Here is a 17500-nt window from a genome sequence, read left to right on the forward strand (position 1 = left end):
TGAATAATTATCACATCACCGTGATTCATAAAGATCATTCGAGCTCGAATGATCTATATAATCATGGTGATTGATAATTATTCATATATATATATATATATATATATATATATATATATATATACGTGTGTGCGTGCGTATGTAATATTTGACACTTATACACGCGTGATGTCGTTTATATTCTTAGATATATAATACAAATACATATATACAGACATACAAACCCCCGCGCACACGCATGCACATATGTATGTGTGTGTGTGTGTTATTTAACTAAGTTAAACTGCAGCAATTTTATTAAAGTCAAGTGTACGCATCGTGTCCTTCTTCTCAATAACCACAAGATGAAAGAGAACTGAGTGTGTAACATCGCCTATACCAGTCAGCATTTCTCTCTCTCTCCACAATCACGGACAATCCTACACCAATTTCGTCCAATGTCTGACGATAATTTGAGGGAGAACAACATCCATTTCATCTCTGGAAGCTGCTGGCTGAACCTCTCTCTCTCTTGACAGATCCCTTAAGTGTGTAAGAAGATTCTCCCTGTCTCGTATGGACTTAGCGAAGGAGGGGGACATATGGCTTGCATTAGCTGGTGACAGTTTTCTATCTCTCTGTCTCCCTTTCCTCACCCTCCTCCCTCCCCCCAATGCCGCCCCAACCCAACCCCACCCCCCGACTAACGTCGTGCGTTTTGATAAGGAAGGAAGGGTGCTTCGAAAGCAATGCACTGATGATGCGACGAAAGGGCCCTCCCTATCTACGTTGCAAGGTTGCAGGATTGCAGATCTGCAGTTTTTCCTTCCCCCCCACAAAAAAAAAAAAATTGTCTACGCCTTTCTTCCATGATGTTTTCGCTTTGTGATGTGATATTTTTCTCTCTCTTTTTAACTCTGGGGGTCTTGCGTATGGTAACACTGCGTCCCGGGCTTTAGATAGTCTCATTCAGCTTACATTCAACCATAATAACAATATCCTTTTTCGAATATTAACAGTGTAATTCGCATACAGTAAATTATTAAAACACTTTTCAGTTGCAAATGTACACCCAGATATCCTTTTATTTACCTAAAACTTACACATAGCGTAACTATCTAAAGCCCGGGACGCAGTGTTACCATACCCAAACACCACTGACGGGTGGACAGATGGAAAAAAAATAGAGTATAGTTGCGAAGCCAGCGGACATTGTTTACAAAGCTATTCCGTTATTGAGGCAGCGAGCACGCATGGGAGATATTATATGCTCTCGTGGACGGGGTCCACTCGGCGTCCCGAGCAATCATCCAATTTAGGACGAACTTTCCACAAATGGGGGAAGGAGAAGAGGAAGATGAAGAAAAATGCAGATGGCTGGTCACTCTGCTCTCTGTCTTTCTCTCTCATTTCTTGTTTCTCTCTGTCTTTCATTCCTTCTCTCTCTCTCTCTCTCTCTCTCTCTCTCTCTCTCTCTCTCTCTCTCTCTCTCTCTCACACATTGCTTGCTTCTCTCTCTCTCTCTCTCTCTCTCTCAGCAGCTGTGAATACATGCCGGCTATCTTCCTGAAGTCTTGGACGGGGAGATTATAATCATGGTGACATGAAGCTATATGTATTGTATATATATCTTAAATTTTCCTTATAATATAATATTGACCTCGGCTTCTTTAAGTCATTTCCGCTTATTCGAACGATGCAGGAATTTTAGGATAGGACATTTATGATTTATTTGTTGGAGTGAAAATGTAAAATGGTAAATAAATGTGCGTGTCGAACAGTACAGAACAATTATTATAAATGAAAGGTAGCTATTTTATTTTAATTTTCGTTCACTCGCGAAGAATGGTTGCAATAATCATCGATTACGCGAGAAGGAATACTTTCAGTGAATAATTATTCACCTCAACGAAACTGTTTACGTAGAATGGCTAACCCACCCCCCTCTCTCTCTCAATAAACATTGTAGAATGTATGATTGACATAAAAGATTATTATTATTATTATTATTATTATTATTATTATTATTATTATTATTACAATCTCTCTCTCTCTCTCTCTCTGTCACATAATAAACATTGTAGAATGTATGATAGACATAAAACATTATCATTATTATTATATAATACTATTATAATCTATCTCTCTCTCTCTCTCTCATTCACATTCACACGCTTTCCTTTCATACGAATGCCAGAATCTGACGAGGCATTAGAAAAAAAAAAAAAGGGAAGGAACCAGGAATAGTTTCATGTGTCATATGACACACTCCCCCGCCCACCGCCCCCTTAAAAAAAAGAGAGAGAGAGAGGAATGAGAGACCGAGAGAGACGATGAGAGGAGAAGAGAGAGAGAGAGAGAGAGAGGCACCTAGTAGCTCCTACCTCTCTCAAGTTTCTCCATTGGCACTGACAATTGGAGTGCTTTGTAGCAGATCCGTCTGTGGTGTTCGCCCCCCCCCCCCCCCCCATTTGAGAATAGTTCGTTTGTTTATTATCTGTTTTGTTTTATCTTTGCTAGTGAATGCTCTTACTTCGGTGTTTTTGTTATCACTGTCAGGAGAATGGAAAATTTTGAAAAGAAGTTGACCCTATTTTAAACACGTTCCGTTAAATAGAATTGATTTAATAAAAACAGTTAACAGAACTTATTATTATTATTATTATTATTGCAGCTTTTGTCATTCTTTTATCCGTGTCATATTCTATAGCGATGGAATAAGAGATGTTATCCTATCACAATTATTATTATTATTATTATTATTATTATTATTATTATGGACACATTCATATGGGATCACGTATGCAAATAGAATTTAAAAATGAGTCGCTTGCCAAGTCTAGGAGAGAGAGAAACAGACAGATAGACAGACTAAAACGTATAGCAGAGGGTGACAGACACACACACACATACAGACGAAGGCAAAGAGAGACATTATCGAAAGCCAATCTTTGTAAAACAGCTGACGATTTGCCTCGTCATCGGCACAAGTGGCTGGTAGTGTTTATTGCAATTTTCTCAATCAGAATTGAAAAGGTAGAAAAGAAGAAAAAGAGGCAATTTCGTTTACTCTTGCGACATTGTAATGGAATAATTGGGCCAAGATTGCTCTCTCTCTCTCTCTCTCTGTGTAAAGATTGAGAAATATGGTTGTCTCGCTTTTGAAGAGAATCAAGTGCAGCTTTGAGCAAACAGTGATGGACACAACGAGAAACATTTTCCTAGGTTTCTATGGCCATTGCAGATAGGTTGGGGTAACTGACGAGAGAGAGATGAGAGAGAGAGAGAGAGAGAGAGAGAGAGAAGGAGGAGAGAGAAGGAGAGAGAGAGAGAGAATTCAGACATGCTTGTGTGGGCTAAGTGTAAGTCTGTAAACAAACGCACTGAGATCATTTATGAATTTAATCGTTACCATATTCAAAGGGGTAATATATATATATATATATATATATATATATATATATATATATATATATATATAATATATGCCACGAGGGAAAATAAACATTTATGGATTTATCACGTTCCTAACTTTCGTGATTCAGTTATACACACACACACACACACACACACACACACACACACACACATATATATATATATATATATATATATATATATATATATATATATATATATATATATGTGTGTGTGTGTGTGTGTGTGTGTGTGTGCGTGTGCGCGTGTATGTGTGTGCGCGCGCTTATGTGTGTAAGTTATTAACTGGTTACGTTCACGTATACTCATACAGCATTTCCCCTGAAACGTTAGCACAGAGGAAATGGCTAGGAATCGCCGAAATTGTCTTCCAAAAGTTGGGACGTGACGTCACGTGACCAATTTTGATTCACTTTTGTTCTTGCGTCAAAATTTCGAGGAACGATGACGCTGAACTTTGGTTATTGTATTTCGTCTTTCATTTGTCTCATACATTGCATGTTTTTGCTTCGCACGCTGTTGTATTTCGCGGTAGTTTGTCTCTTGCATCTGCGGTATTTTGTTGTATTCAGTCTTACTTGTATCGTCGTAATTCGTCTGGTAAATTTACCTGTACTCTATATATTTTGTCTCTGCTGCATTTTTCACAAATTTATTTTTTGTGTATTGTATCGTGATGCATTGTAGTCTCTTGTATTGTATTTTGAAGTCTCTCTCTCTTTCTCTCGTTGATGTTTTATATACTATGAATGATTTCGTTGTAGTTTTAATCAGTTTTATATTACGGTGGTCGGCACCAAATTTGAATTGAATGCATTATGCTCCCCCTTCCTTATCGCAATACTTGCCCCATGTTTTGAACGGTTTCCAAGATCACCTTCAACGATGAAACGAGCTCTCATTCACAAGTGGCAGACTGACAAGCAGACGAACAGACAACTAACAGACAGACAGTCAGACAGACAGGAAACACAAACAGCTAGCATAAACGCCAATGGGACATGTATACAGAAATCAACAATCGAGGACCTTTCCCGGAATAACCCGTGACATGCGCCCACTTCGAGAGAGAGAGAGAGAGAGAGAGAGAGAGAGAGCCTAGGGCGGCCGTAAGGGCGTCGGCTCACGGGAATAAGACGTTAATCTCGGTCTTACGGGCGGCGCGAGGAAGTCTAACCTCCGGGAGGATGTTGTTGATAATAAGCGCTGGGCAGCGACCACTCAGCCCGACACCAACGCAGGCTACAACACCATCGGTTTTTAAGCCTATGACAGCCCTTACCTCCTTGCCAGGACTTACCAGGGCAGTAGAGAATTAATAGGGGTGCGAGGACGGACCTTGGGTACGTGTCCGTGCGCAGGGGAACTAAAACACTTCCAGTGACTTTTTTTTTTTCTTCTCTTTTTAGTAAAGACAGTCGATACGGCTGTCGGTAAAGCAGGTGCTAAATAGCGTGTTTATAGGAGGCGTTCTTTTTCAACGTTTTCAACAGTTTTCAAACTTCTTATTTTCCATCACGTCCGTATCGTTAACCCAATTCTAACATTAAAAAAAAGGATAAAACTAAGAGATAATTGATCTAATTCAGACTCAAAACGTTCCAGGATTATCTGGAAACTTTGTGAAAGAAAAGCCAGGCTAGTTGGAGAAGAAAGTTATCAACGTCATAACGCTCATTGATGACACTTGACAGATATACTAATACGTGGACCAGGAAGCTATTCATGTGGGAGAACTTATCAAAAATATCCCCTTTTTATGTAGAAATTGCGTATTATTCGTGGACACGAATGAAAAGTCATAGAATTTTGATAACTAAAGAAATGAATGATGAAACCACTAGTATTTGAGAGTGCACATCTTCTATTCACAGAAATGTTTTTTAAAAAAAGAGGCCAAGTTGATAATAGTTTTCAGGGTAATGAATATACGACAGCTTCGTCATTCATAAGGGATTAAGAGATTAATGAAAGATTAGTGTTATTTTTGTTGTTACACTTATAATCACAAAAAACAGTCATTTGTTTGACGTTTCGCTTCAGACACCAGTTCCCTAATTATATGAATCAGGAAGGAGACGTATTGTATTCATCTGTATTCTGCAAACATCTATTTCAAGAAATGTACTATATATTTTTTTGAAAATGTGTTGGGAATTCATGACGTAATACATCTGCATTATCGTAAACATTTTTAAATTTAGCTTTATGAGAGAGAGAGAAAAGAGAGATGAAAGGAGAGAGAGAGAGAGAGAGAGAGAGAGAGAGAGAGAGAGAGAGAGAGAGAGTTAAATATTTGTATTGGAATGCCATATGACATAAAAAAATATCTATTATATAAAAATTATTAGATAAAATAATATATGTATGTCTGTATGTATGTGTATTTAGATAAACAGTACATACATGAACATATACAAAAAAGGAACCCACACTGACACACACACACACACACACTGACACACACAAGCAAGGTCACAATAGATATAAGCAACAGCTGCTATCTCCATACTAATATAGAATTACACACGCTTTTTTTTTTACCATCAGTTTCCATCTGCTATTTCTAAGAAGACGAGAGAAGAATGAAGAAATTTACGCACACACACACACACACACACACACACTCACACACCGACAAAAAGGAGAGAGTAACTCAGAGAGAAAGAATATCAGTGAAGTGTGAACATCTTCTTGAGGTATGGAGCCCTTCATTCCTTCATTCCTTCACGCCCTCTGGAGTCTGGACCTTCATTCCTTGAATTTTTCACTCTACACCCTTTATTCCTGCTATCTCCCTCTCTTTTTTCTAGTCCTTCATTCCTTCGCTTTTTGGCTCTTCATTCCTTCTCTTTTCTAGTCCTTCATTCTTTCACTTTTCTAGTTCTTCATTGGTTCACTCTTTTGGCTCTTCATTCCTTCATTGCTTCACTTTTTTCAGTCCTTCATTCTTTCACTTTTCCAGATCTTCATTGCTTCACTCTTTTGGCTCTTCATTCCTTCACTTTTTTCAGTTCTTTATTCCTTCACCTTTTGGCTCTTCATTCCTTCACTTTTCCAGGTCTTCATTGGTTCACTCTTTTGGCTCTTCATTCCTTCATTCCTCAACTTTTCCAGGTCTTCATTGGTTCACTCTTTTGGCTCTTCATTCCTTCATTCCTCAACTTTTCCAGGTCTTCATTGGTTCACTCTTTTGGCTCTTCATTCCTTCATTCCTTCACTTTTTTCAGTCGTATATTCCTTCACTCTTTTTCAGCCCTTCATTCCTTCACTCTTTTGTTCCTTCATTCTTCGAGTTCTTCACTCCACTGGGTCCTTCATTCCTTCACCCTCCTGTCCCGTCTTCTTCTTGGAAGGGAATAGGATCTCCGGTGGAGAGAGAGAGAGAGAGAGAGAGAGAGAGAGAGAGAGAGAGAAGAGAAGGAACTCATCAGTGCAGCTGATGGCCCTATGATTGTTGTGCCTTCTACGGGGGCGTTAATGAATTCGGGGGTTTGTTTTTGCGTTTTTATCTTTGTTTGTGTGTGTTTGTGTGAATATGTGGGTTTGTGAATTCTCTCTCTTCCTTTGTATTTCCTGATATTTCCCGTCTCGTTTACCTGACCATTTCGAAGCGTCGAGTTTTCGAACAAATGAATTGAGAAGAGCGAATAGCGCAGCTCGAACGGACATACTGGCAGGAATACTAATTAGACACCGGATACAAAAGAAGGAAAAGAAGAAGAGAAGAAGAAGAAGAAGCAACTTCTCAATGGTTTAATCATCATGCAAAAGGGAGTCTCCCGCCCCCCAGCCCCCCACGCCCGCCCTTCCCGCCCGCCCACCCAGTAGAGTTTACGTAAGGTCACGCCCACTCCAAATGCAAACTGCATCTTCTGCTGTTGTGGTTTTCAAAATGAGTCTCGAAGAGACGACGAGACATCTTCGAAGCTCTCGACCTCTCAAAAATAAACCACGTCTAGATTTCATCATGACCGTCATCTATCGCTGTCTATCTTGCAAATGTCCCTTTTTACAAGGCTGTGCAACTCATGCAACACGGGAGGAGGACATGATTGATAAGCGCGAGTGTCACCTATCGTATGACACGGGGGAATTGACACCGTCTTCCGGTGGCGATGCGAAGCTGCAACTCTTCTGTGTCGAGGCTTATGACGCTGTTCTGTTAGTGTGTGTGTGTGTGTGTGTGTGTGTTGGTTAGCGTGATATAGGGTTACATTACTTGTTAGTAATTCATTTAATGCAAGAGTCGTTCGTTTTTTGGCTTCTTGTTGCTACTGATTCTTTGTCTTTTTTTTAATAATTTTCTCTCATTTTTATTAATTTCTGCCATTTCTGATGGTCTTGTATTTTGTGTAATAATTTACGTATAATGTATAAATTCTTAGACGTCTGCAGTTTTAATACTATTTGCCGTAAGAATGTTTATGTACCATCTCTCTCTCTCTCTCTCTCTCTCTTTCTCTCGTATTGCTCGTATGTTTACTGTATATGAGCTTGGATATCCAATCCGCTTTTCGAGTGTAGGCCGGTTGATGAAGATTTGTTTGAGACTACGCACATACACACTACACACAACACACAGACACAGACACACACACACACACACACACACACACACATATATATATATATATATATATATATATATATATATATATATATATATATATATATACAGATAAGTACAGACAGACCTGTATTCTCCTTAGAAGACCACCAGCACATAACCACACTCTCAAAGGCACCGTCAGTCAGTCAATCAATCTGTCTGTCTGTCTGTCCATCTAAAAAAAACTAAAAAGAAAAAAAAAATCATTTTGCCGAAGACGTCACCATATTTTTCTTCGAAACGGGGATGACAAAAAAAAATGATTCACAGTCCACAAGATGATTTTTCTTGATATTTTTTTTTAACACTGTAACACCTATCGTCAGTTTCCTGTGTTGTTGTTGCCTGTGTGTGAGTGAGTTGTGTATAAATGTGTATGTTTATGACGTCCATGTATACAAAACTGTATACATCACGTTTCAAACGAATTTGATTTATTTAAAGCTCTTACTTATTTTCGATTTTCTACAACTGTATCTACTAATACAACTAGGACTCCCCTCTCCTCTTCCGCCTCCTCTCTCCTCCTCCTCCTCCTCTCTCCTCCTCCTCCTCCTCCTCCTCCTCCTCCTCCTCTTACCTAGGAGTAGCTTTACTTTTTTCTTTTATCCTTTGAGGCAATGTGAAGGCGTGAGGGTCGAGTTACCCAAATCTGTGGTTTTGAGCTCTTGAGCGTTTATCTCAGTAAGCGCAGCGTCCTCTCATCCAAACTCATTGACTCCCAAAGGAATAATCCTCTTGTGTTTGTGTCTTTTTAACGTCCCCCCCCAAATTCGAAGAGGGGAGCGCGACGTGGTGTTTCTCATTCCCTATAATATATATATATATATATATATATATATATATATATATATATATATATATATATATATATATATATATATAGGGAATGAGAGACACCACGTCGCGCTTTCCTCTTCAAAATTAGCGGGGGCGGGGGGGAGGTCTGAAACGCTGGTTGTTTAGATGCGAGCCGAATGCGATAATGTATGCTTGAGAGAGAGAGAGAGAGAGAGAGAGAGAGAGAGGAGAGAGAATTTCTCGGAACACTGATTCATTTTGCTTACGAATCACGATGGACACTGAAGACAATGCGTCATTAAAGATTATTATTATTATTATTATTATTATTATTATTATTATTATTATTATTATTATTATTGGAGAATTTCTCGAAACACTGATTCATTTTGCTTACGGAATCACGATGGACATTGAAGACAATACGTCATTAAAGATTATTATTATTATTATTATAATTACTATTATTATTATTATTATTAATTCTCAGTTTCTTTTATCATCTTCCTTTACAGATCTGAGAAGGCTGATGAAGGCTGACACAGTCTTTTAGACTGTAGGGATTTTTCATAGCGCGAAGAAAGTAAGTACAAATTGATCTCTTTATCTTCTTCGGGTATATATATATGAATAGATATAGTATTGTTCATTGTGTTCATCTCTGTTAATATATTAATAAGAATAGTCAATTGAAGCTGTAGTTCCTTCTCTCTCCCACAACAATAACGAACGGCGTGGGACCATATACGAGCCTAAACTTTATTATTATGTATTCTAATAATATACAGGGGCAAAATATCAAGCCAGACGAGACCGTATACGAGCCTAAAATTTATTATTTTTATAGGGGAAAATAGCAGCATACCGACGAGAGAGAGAGAGAGAGAGAGAGAGAGAGAGAGAGAGAGAGAGAGAGAGAGAGAGAGAGAGAGAGAGAGAGAGAGAGAGAAGAGCGAGTAAGAGAGAGAGAGAGACCCCAAATCCCTGTATGCAACACAATATACAAAAACACTTGCCGTGGAAAAACGAGGAGAAAAAGAAGATGAAGAAGAAGGAGTAGCAGCTCCCATGCCATATGTGTTGGAAGACCTTGTTAAATGAGTTTTATGAGGGAGGAGCTCTGAGCGTGTGAGGCGGTGGGGGGTTGGTTGGGTGGCTGGGGGAGGGGGAGGGTTGTCGTCTTATCCCTTGGCTGCCAAAATGGAAGAAGAAGAAAAAGAAGAAGAAGAAAAAGAAGAAGAAGAAGAAGATTGTTTGTGTTTAGGCAGAGCAACGCTACTATCAGCGGTATTGGCCTGGGAGCGTCTGTGTAGTTTTTTGGTTGCTGTGTCTAGAGGTTGGAGTCGGATAGATGGACAGTCTTTGTGTGTACGTGTGTGTGTGTGTGTGTGTGTGTGTGATAGATAGACAGACAAATAGACAGACAGGAAGAGAAACAATTAAAACACAAAAAGCATTATTAGTAAATTATTCTCTTTACCTGCGTAAAAGTAAAAAAAAATTTATTGATATATTTATGGAATTCGTAAAAGGTAAAAAAGGTACAAGTAATAATTTTATTGACGAAATTTGTAAAACTTAAAACGTGCAAAAGTAAAAACTTCAATGACGGAATTCGTAAAACGTCAAAAAAAGTAAAAGTAAAAACTTCATTGACCGAAGTCGTAAAACGTAAAAAAAAAAGTAAAAGTAACAACTTCATTGACGGAGTTCGTAAAATGTAAATTGATGGAAAACGTAAAACGCGCAAAAATAAGAAATAAAAAGAAAAAAAATGGATTGACGGAATTCGTAAAATGTAAATTGACGGAAATCGTAAAACAGGCAAAAAAATAAATAATAAATAAAAGAATGGATTGACGGAATTCGTAAAATGTAAATTGACGGGAGACGTACTACGCGTAAAAGTAAAAAAAAAAAAACAAAAAAAAAAAAAAAAAAGAGAGAGAAAAAAAGAAAAGGTTATGGATTGACGGAATTCGTAAATATAGATTGACGGAAAACGTCAAACGCGCGCAAAAAAAAAAAAAAAAAAAAGAAGCGTACAGACAGAATTCTTAAAAAACGTACAAACCTTCCTCCCATCTGTCAATCTCGTTAACACCGATAGGACGGAAGGGATATGCCCGTCAATCGACGCCTCAGACTGTGGTCTTATAGACAGACCTGTCCCATGTCACCTGTTTATGGATGGGTTGAAGGAGGATGAGGAAGTAAAATAAAAAATGAAGGAAGAAGAAGTATGGAAAGAAGAGACAAGATGAAAAGAACTACGAGAGAAAGAAAAAGGAGATTAATATAAAAAAACAAAGGGGGTAGTGGGTGGGGGGGGGCGGGCTGGAGGAAGGGGTTGCTTTATCGTCCAGTGAAATGATTTACGATTGTTAGTTTTAATTTGCCATCTTGTTTTGGTGGAGAGGAAAGCCCTAATTTTTATAGGCCATTTTAGCCCCTTTGTGTCCAAGCTGCCGTCTTCTACCATAGGCAGAGAGAGAGAGAGAGAGAGAGAGAGAGAGAGAGAGAGAGATGAGCAACAGGGTAGTTGCAGAAGCAGCGCTGGTCACTAAAATCCGCTGAAACAGCCGTGAAACTTGATGGCCCAAGGTCTGGTCACGTACCAATCTCTACTCTCGTTCCAACTGTGATTTTGGGAGCATTTTGGACCATATTGCCGCTTGACCCTGACTGTGGAAGCCCGTTGCAAGTTCATTTATGAGAAATAGCAGTTCAGAGATGTCCCTGTAAAGCAATTTTTAATTCTTCACTTTCGAAAATAGTGTTTGGAATATCTTGAATGTGGAGTGTACATCCCGTAGAGTTTATCAATCTCGTCCTCTTCTAGATTTCGAGTTTTTTCTCATTATCTCTTCTGTCATCACCGCATTTCCTTGATGATGTTCCTCTCTCTCTCTCTCTCTCTCTCTCTCTCTCTCTCTCTCTCTTCTCTGTTTGACTAACAGAGGGAATCAGATATGGATATCAAGATGTATATTACACTAGTTTACATTTTGACGAATCTGCGTTAATCCATGTATGATACATATTTCAGCGAGAGAGAGAGAGAGAGAGAGAGTTAAGAAGAATTTTGCTTCACTAGTGGGAAAATCTGAACGCCTCTAGAGTTCCTTCACTTAAAAGCTTTAGGTAAAAACACTTTACTTTATTCATCTGTCTACAAAGTAGGGAAACATTTTTGAGAAAAATATTATGTCATCTTGTTTACGCCCCATTTTATTTTTTATCATTATACCCAGTGAACTTCTTGAGACCTTGAAAGTCTTTAGTTTTAGAAAATGTTATCAGAGATGCAGACTGCATATCGTCTATAACTTGACACTAGTTACTCTCAATGCTGTCTGTGTTTATCCTTCACAGAGAGGAAGAGAGACGAAAGCTTTGAGGAGAAATTTATATACATTCAGGAACTATTAACTAACTCTATTATTATTATTATTATTATTATTTATTATTATTATTATTATTATTATTATTATTATTATTATTATTATTATTATTATTAAAAAGGATGGCAGAATTAAGCGAGTTGATTTTATATATTGTTTTTTCTCTTTTCCTTACAATTCGCTTCTCAGGCTCAGCGATATTTCTGAGTAACTGGCCAATATTCATATTGGGAATTTTCAAAAAAAATATAAATGCTGAAGGTAATCTTTTATTAGAACAGGATTTCAGGTCCAGGTCAAGCAGCGGTCACCAGCACCAATACCAGCCCTAAACCAAAGGTGACCCCGGCCCGGAACTGAACTACGCCTACGAAATAATACCGGCACTGACGACGACCCCTGCATGACCTGGACCTGATATCCTGTTTTAATAAAAGATTACCTTCAGCATTTATAATTTTTTGAAAATTTCCAATATGAATATAAGCCAGTTACTCAGAAATATCGCTGAGCCTCAGAAGCGATTTGTAAGGAAAATAGAAAAAAACAATATATAAAATCAACTCGCTTAATTCTCCCATTCTTTCTAACAGTACTTGCCTAAAAAAGGGTCTCCTACCAAAATATTATTATTATTATTATTATTATTATTATTATTATTATTATTATTATTATTATTATTATTATTATTATTATTATTATTATTATTATTCAGAAGATGATAACCCCTATTCATATTGGAACAACCCGCCTACAGGGGCCACTGACTTGAAATTCAAACTTCCAAAGAGTACATTATTATTATTATTATTATTATTATTATTATTATTATTATTATTATTATTATTATTATTATTATTATTATTATTCAGATGATGATAACCCCTATTCATATGGAACAAGGCCCCTACTTCCAAAGAATATTGTGGCGTTTATTAGGTAAAGGGGAATACAGAAGGAAGAGATCTCACTCATTTAAAAAATGAATAAATAAATAAATAAATAAAAATGTATTAGAATGCGTCGAGAATAATATTAGGGTACTGATGCAATAAGTAATGGCAACAAAACAAAGAACAGTGATGTCCCTCGTTATGGCGCCTTTCTTTGTAGTAATCTGCAGATGACCGTCAATTGTTTCGCTTTTGTGAGGACCGAACCAGACTACAGTCTTATCTAGTTCATAATCCGGTTCCCCCCTTTTTCTTTTCCACTTTCTTTTCCCTCTTCCAATTCACGCGTTATCGCCAACCCCTCCTGCTTACTCATTCGCAGATGTGTCGCTAACGATTTTACGACGTTTTACGCGCTTATTGGATGCTGTTTATCCTCTCACAACCTAGAATTCACTTATGCCCACCTACGTATAAAATAGACAGCGAAAAAATGATCTATTTATTAAAGAAGTAAGCTACGTATAACACGCAAAATCCAAGAGGACTTGCCGATACGTAGTAAGTGGTATATTGTCTCAAACAACACAAACCTATATTTATTTGTTTTCTCTGTCGATGAAGAACACCGACAGTATATGCCCCTGGCCTTCATCGAGAAGGGAGGTGATCTGTTAATCATTTCTTTTTTTTATTCACGCGTTATTCCAACTCTTACTTTTATCGCACAAAGAAGAAAGAAGAAGAGACACGAGAAGATTGAAATCGGCCGTGACAATTATTCTAGCGGGAGAAGACAGCTGTCCCAGCGACTCGGGTTTCTCTCTCTCTCTCTCTCTCTCTCTCTCTCTCTCTCTATCCTTCCTCTGTGGGAGGAGGAATAGGAGTAGGAGTAGACATTACTCCACCAGCTCCGAGCTGCTACTCTACACTTTCTCACACATACACACACAGTCTCATCACACACGAGACCTCACTCACATGGCCTTCGTTCGAGAGATATGTGATAGTAGAGCTTCTTAAACGCTGTTTTATGCTTTGTTGGATCGAGAATAGCCTACCGGGGGGTGGGGGTGAGGGTGGGGGTTGGTTGGTTTACGGGGGGTTGGTCGAGGTACCATAGGAATATGAGAAAGGATAATAGAGGTTTATCTCCGACTTAGCCTTATTGTCACTCGGGACAAAATTAATGTTCTCGGCCTCTGTGGGAAACGTTTGTCTGATTTTTATTAGATAAAATGAGATGTTTTTTTTTGTTAATAGTATTGGTTTCGTAAATGCATATTTTCTGTTGGTTCCAACGTTGCTGCAATAAAATATGGTTCCATATCCAAAGATTAAAGTAAATTATTATTATTATTATTTTTTTTTTTTTTTCTCTATCACAGTCCTCCAATTCGACTGGGTGGTATTTATCGTGTGGGGTTCCGGGATGCATCCTGCCTCCTTAGGAGTCCATCACTTTTCTTACTATGTGTGCCGTTTCTAGGATGACACTCTTCTGCATGAGTCCTGGAGCTACTTCAGCCTCTAGTTTTTCTAGATTCCTTTTCAGGGATCTTGGGATCGTGCCTAGTGCTCCTATGATTATGGGTACGATTTCCACTGGCATATCCCATATTCTTCTTATTTCTATTTTCAGATCTTGATACTTATCCATTTTTTCCCTCTCTTTCTCTTCAACTCTGGTGTCCCATGGTATTGCGACATCAATGAGTGATACTTTCTTCTTGACTTTGTCAATCAACGTCACGTCTGGTCTGTTTGCACGTATCACCCTATCCGTTCTGATACCATAGTCCCAGAGGATCTTTGCCTGATCGTTTTCTATCACTCCTTCAGGTTGGTGCTCGTACCACTTATTACTGCCAACTAAGAGGGGAAGACAACCACCCAGAAATTCCTGAAGCCGAACCAAGTAAGAGACTCTGGGAAAACATATGGAGCAATCCAGTATCACAGGCTCCAGGAAGTCAAGGAAGAAGAAACAGGGAGAATAAAACAAAGATTCACAGACATCACGACAGACACAGTCAGACACCAACTAAAGAAAATGCCAAACTGGAAAGCCCCAGGTCCCGATGAAGTCCATGGATACTGGCTCAAAAAACTTCAAGGCCCTACACCGATAGCAGAACAACTCCAGCATTGTATCTCAAATCACCAAGCACCCAAATGGATGACCACAGGAAGAACATCCTTAGTACAAAAAGACAAGAGTAAGGGAAATATAGCCAGTAACTACAGGCCTATCACCTGCCTACCAATAATGTGGAAGTTACTAACAGGTATCATCAGTGAAAGGCTATACAACTACCTAGAGGAGACAAACACCATCCCCCACCAACAGAAAGGCTGCAGAAGGAAGTGTAGGGGCACAAAAGACCAGCTCCTGATAGACAAAATGGTAATGAAGAACAGTAGAGAAGGAAAACCAACCTAAGCATGGCATGGATAGACTATAAGAAAGCCTTCGACATGATACCACACACATGGCTAATAGAATGCCTGAAAATATATGGGGCAGAGGAAAATACCATCAGTTCCTCAAAAAATGCAATGCGCAACTGAATACAATACTTACAAGCTCTGGAATAAGACTAGCAGAGGTTAATATCAGGAGAGGGATCTTCCAGGGCGACTCACTGTCCCCACTACTCTTCGTAGTAGCCATGATTCCCATGACAAAAGTACTACAGAAGATGGATGCCGGGTACCAACTCAAGAAAAGAGGCAACAAAATCAACCATCTGATGTTCATGGACGACATCAAGCTGTATGGTAAGAGCATCAAGGAAATAGATACCCTAATCCAGACTGTAAGGATTGTATCTGGGGACATCAGAATGGAGTTTGGAATAGAAAAATGCGCCTTAGTCAACATACAAAAAGGCAAAGTAACGAGAGCTGAAGGGATAAAGCTACCAGATGGGAGCAACATCAAACACATAGATGAGACAGGATACAAAATACCTGGGAATAATGGAAGGAGGAGATATAAAACACCAAGAGATGAAGGACACGATCAGGAAAAGAATATATGCAGAGACTCAAGGCGATACTCAAGTCAAACTCAACGCCGGAAATATGATAAAAGCCATAAACACATGGGCAGTGCCAGTAATCAGATACAGCGCAGGAATAGTGGAATGGACGAAGGCAGAACTCCGCAGCATAGATCAGAAAACCAGGAAACAAATGACAATACACAAAGCACTACACCCAAGAGCAAATACGGACAGACTATACATAACACGAAAGGAAGGAGGGAGAGGACTACTAAGTATAGAGGACTGCGTCAACATCGAAAACAGAGCACTGGGGCAATATCTGCAAACCAGTGAAGACGAGTGGCTAAAGAGTGCATGGGAAGAAGGACTAATAAAAGTAGACGAAGACCCAGAAATATACAGAGACAGGAGAAAGACAGAAAGAACAGAGGACTGGCACAACAAACCAATGCACGGACAATACATGAGACAGACTAAAGAACTAGCCAGCGATGACAATTGGCAATGGCTACAGAGGGGAGAGCTAAAGAAGGAAACTGAAGGAATGATAACAGCGGCACAAGATCAGGCCCTAAGAACCAGATATGTTCAAAGTACGATAGACGGAAATAACATCTCTCCCATATGTAGGAAGTGCAATACGAAAAATGAAACCATAAACCACTAGCAAGTGAATGCCAGGCACTTGCACAGAACCAGTACAAAAGAGGCATGATTCAGTGGCAAAAGCCATCCACTGGAGCCTGTGCAAGAAACATCAGCATTATTATTATTATTATTATTATTATTATTATTATTATTATTATTATTATTATTATTATTATTATTTGAAAAGTAAATCCACAATAATATGTCTGATCTTGTTATTTAAAATACAAAGCAGAGAGCTTTCGAAGACCTGCACGGTCCTCCTTGAGATTGACAAGGAGGACCGTGCAGGTCTTTGAAAGCTTTCTGCTTTGTATTTTAAATAACAAGATCAGACATATTATTGTGGATTTACTTTTCCATTTTATTTTATTAACTCATGTGATTATGAGGTTTCTTTGAATTATTATTATTATTATTATTATTATTATTATTATTATTATTATTATTATTATTATTATTATTATTATTATTATTATTATTCTTATTATTTCGTCATAACCACCAATGTGAAATTTGATCCACGGACAATTTTTGGTACGAATGTCAATCGAGCTTCCTCTCTCTCTCTCTCTCTCTCTCTCTCTCTCTCTCTCTCTCTCTCTCTCTCTCTCTCTCTCCTTTTCTTTTGATTCATGAATTTTGAGATTTCAAATGTCTATTTTAGTCCTAGTCTGCAAGTGATATATATATATATATATATATATATATATA

At 38.4% G+C, this 17500-nt stretch overlaps 1 protein-coding gene across 5 annotated transcripts in view; it reads left to right on the forward strand.

The window, feature by feature from the left end:
• Positions 1-17500, forward strand: part of LOC135204247 (G-protein coupled receptor moody-like) — a 55043-nt gene that overhangs the window by 12941 nt on the left and 24602 nt on the right. For all 5 annotated transcript variants that reach the window (XM_064234364.1, XM_064234360.1, XM_064234363.1 and 2 more), the window contains one exon: positions 9346-9413. The gene's annotated coding sequence lies outside the window, so the exon portion shown is untranslated. The remainder of the gene's footprint in view (positions 1-9345; positions 9414-17500) is intronic.

Source organism: Macrobrachium nipponense, chromosome 44 (assembly GCF_015104395.2).
Source record: "Macrobrachium nipponense isolate FS-2020 chromosome 44, ASM1510439v2, whole genome shotgun sequence".
NCBI classification, from domain to species: domain Eukaryota; kingdom Metazoa; phylum Arthropoda; class Malacostraca; order Decapoda; family Palaemonidae; genus Macrobrachium; species Macrobrachium nipponense.